At 43.3% G+C, this 3195-nt stretch overlaps 1 long non-coding RNA gene across 1 annotated transcript; it reads left to right on the forward strand.

The window, feature by feature from the left end:
- Window positions 1-404: 404 nt before the first annotated feature.
- Window positions 405-1839, forward strand: LOC148188474 (uncharacterized). Its single transcript, XR_015777759.1, has 3 exons — window positions 405-585; window positions 673-737; window positions 1574-1839. It is a non-coding gene; the product is annotated as an uncharacterized LOC148188474 (long non-coding RNA).
- The last annotated feature ends 1356 nt before the right edge of the window (window positions 1840-3195 follow it).

Here is a 3195-nt window from a genome sequence, read left to right on the forward strand (position 1 = left end):
TGGTCATCGAAATTAATAAATAAAGTACACAAAAAGATAAACGCAGGAGTGCTTTTAGTTTTGCCTCATTATTAAATGCAGTTGGCCTTTTTTTGTGGATGGGAAGCCAGTGAGGGATCACAACCTTGTCCCTGCGTTAGGACTCCCATGTAATTGCTAAAATGATCAACGAATCCTCATACAACAGTTCATATGGTATCTTACAAAATATTATACACAGGGTTCGTATGATAACTTATATATTAGCGCCTCTATTGTTTGCTCCCTTCATATGATGGATGACGGCCTGCTCACACTTACATGGGTATATATACAAATTTTAGTGCATTACCTTTTGTAGGTATAAATATGAACTGAGAATAAGTTCAGCCAGAAATTGTTGCTGTGGAAACCCATTTTGCTTTTGTGGCAGGATAGCGCTGCGCTCCCTGCCGTGAGGGGCAGTGTGGCAGACAATTGCGCATCGCCTATAAATGGACCAGGTCGGACCCGTCTCGTTCTTTCCGCTTCCTCTTCCTCCTTCACGGAGCCGACAGCGTGTGTGGTGGCGTCTCGCTGGTTTGCAGGTTAAATCTCCAAACAAAGGTATGCCTGCTCTGTGTCTCCTCGATCTGCTCAAGTTATTCTGTGTTGTGGGCCTGGCGCTTACCTCAGTTTCGCTCCGTCCGGCAGCGCGGTGTTACCTGGAGCCGAGCTGTCTCCCTCGGGGCAGTGTGTGTGTGGTGCACTCTCTGCGGGTAAGATGCTCAGTTCTCTGTTTTTTTATATATTATGCTGTCGATGGTCGGGTGAGGTGTACTGATTTGTTTTCTCCCGGCTGTCGCTGCTAGAGTCTGGGGTGCGCTTCCTCCTCCTGCCTCGGTGACATCTCTGATCCTGTTTCTCCGTCTGCGTGGCCGTCACGCGCCGCTGTGAGCCTTGCTGCTGTCCTGGCTCTTTATGTGTCCTGGCTCTTTCTGTGTCCGGGCTATTTCTGTGTCCGGGCTCTTCCTTTTGGCCTGGGTTTTTTTCTTTTTTTAGTTTCATCTTGGCTTCGGCGTCGTTTTGGCTCATGGCTGACCCCCTCTCGTCCATTCTGCGGGGGTAACTGTCCTCCGTGTGGCTCTTCGTGGGACTCCAGCCGCTTTGACTCGGCGCTCCGGTCGGCCTGCATTTGACTCTCCGATCCGGCCCTGTTGACTGCAGTCAAAGGCTGTGGCAACACAGCCTAGCCAAAAGTTGCAGCGTGCGCCCAGAGAGGCGTCCTAACTTTTATTGCCACAGAGCCACACCCGCCAAGACTGTTTTAAATTAGAGTGGCAGACATTTATTGATTATTATTGGATTATTATTGCGTCTTAGTGTTATATTGGATTTATTGTTTGAATTTATTTGTTATTTCTTTTCATTGAATTATTATTGCTTGAGTTTCTGTTATATCGGATTAATTGTTTAGAAATATTTCTTTTCTTGATTTTGATAATTTGCGATTTAGTATAGTTTCTTTTGGCTTTGGGGTGTTATTTTTGATTATGTTGTGTGTGAGGACTGCCTTGATTTTATGGTTTTAATATTGTTTTCTTCCTGTTGACAGGTGCTGAGGCCCAGAGCGGCAGCGGTTCCCCTGGTGGTGGTTCCTTTTTCACGTTTTGGTTTGCAGTGTCACGGGTGAAGTGTAGTTTTGGATCCCTCCTTTTTTTGTTACCGCTGTCGTGGTAAGCCCCAGCCCTGTCCCTTATTTCCTTTAAGTGGCTCCTCACATCATTTCTCACCATTATTACCATCTTTTATGTTGATTTATTTAGTCTGTTACTCGGTTAAAAATAATTGTTTAATAAAATATATTTTTATAATTGGAAATCACGCTCTCGTCCTGTGGAGTTATTTTGACCTGCGTGCCTTGTTGCAAATCGAAAACTGGTAACTTATGAAGTCCTGTTATATCCTGGGGTGAAAGCCCCCAGGTGGCGTTGTCAGCAACCTTTTGATTCCGCTCGCCTTGCCACACTTTGTTAAATTAAAAACAATGACATTTTAGTTTTATCTCACGATTGCCACTTTGACCCTAGATGCAAACAAAAATATTCTCTGTCACTTTTTGGAAGCTATTCAGTGTTGATTCTCCATATACTACATAGCTTTCAATTCATGCCTGTTCTGATTGCATTCAAGGGTAGAAATTCTTTGTGCCAAGTGTGTAGCACTAAATCAGTGTTCATAAGTCTGTCAATGTGTCTGACAGTCATCATATCAACAAAATTGTAATAAGGGAAAAAACGGAAAGAAAAAGAAGACCTTTGTCTTGTATTTTGCAATGCTGTGTTCCCACTATCTGACTACAATGTGTATCATGTTCTCTCCTTTTGTGGCATGATTGTGACATTTAGCACCACACAATGAAAGATTGGTTTGCACAGACACATTTGCCCTCAGACACAGAAACACAATCCTGGTATGTCTGACGTGGTGAAAGGAACAACAGACAGAAAATGTACAAAAGTATTGTATTCAACTGGAAGTTCTGCTATTCATAACCCCCCCGCCCCTCAACCTGCAGCACTAGATTCTCACTGGCTTGTCTGTATTACCAAATAAGTGTGTCAATAAACATGATTTCCTATGCAAGGCGTATTTGTGTAGAACTGTAGTCTGAATCTCAGTGAAGCGTATAGTGTGAGGGTAGGCAATGAAGTGCAGATACAGAAAAAGGGAGTGGGGTCTGTGGCATCATGTTTTACCTTTCCATGCTCAGTTGCACGGTACATGAGCATTATCAGATTTAGATTACCATCCATCCCCAGCTGTTCCCTTTCACACTGGCCCCCACATCTCCCCCTTACTATCAACTTTACTGCCACCAACCATCCCATTCCTTTCTGTGCTTTCCCTTAACTGGAAAGCAAAGAAGCAGAAAGCGTGTTTTCAGCAATGTGTTGGCTTATCGTCATGGCTCAGTCGCTCTATCCTAACAACATGGTGAAAAGATTGTATCCACAGCATGTTTTGACCTGTTCTTTGCATTTTACGAGAAATGAGAGGAGTTGCACTTTTTTCATCCAAGCGTAGAAAATGTGTTTAGAAGTATACTCATGTTTTTTTTTTAATTTTCATGTGTCCAGTGCACTTGTAATTAAATAGTACATCCCTGTTGTACAATTGACCTCTATGTATTTTATACAGTCTGTTATCTATGGCCAACCAAAGAGTAGTGAGCGT

Source organism: Plectropomus leopardus, chromosome 10 (assembly GCF_026936395.1).
Source record: "Plectropomus leopardus strain MGB_pleo_1.0 chromosome 10, ASM2693639v1, whole genome shotgun sequence".
NCBI classification, from domain to species: domain Eukaryota; kingdom Metazoa; phylum Chordata; class Actinopteri; order Perciformes; family Serranidae; genus Plectropomus; species Plectropomus leopardus.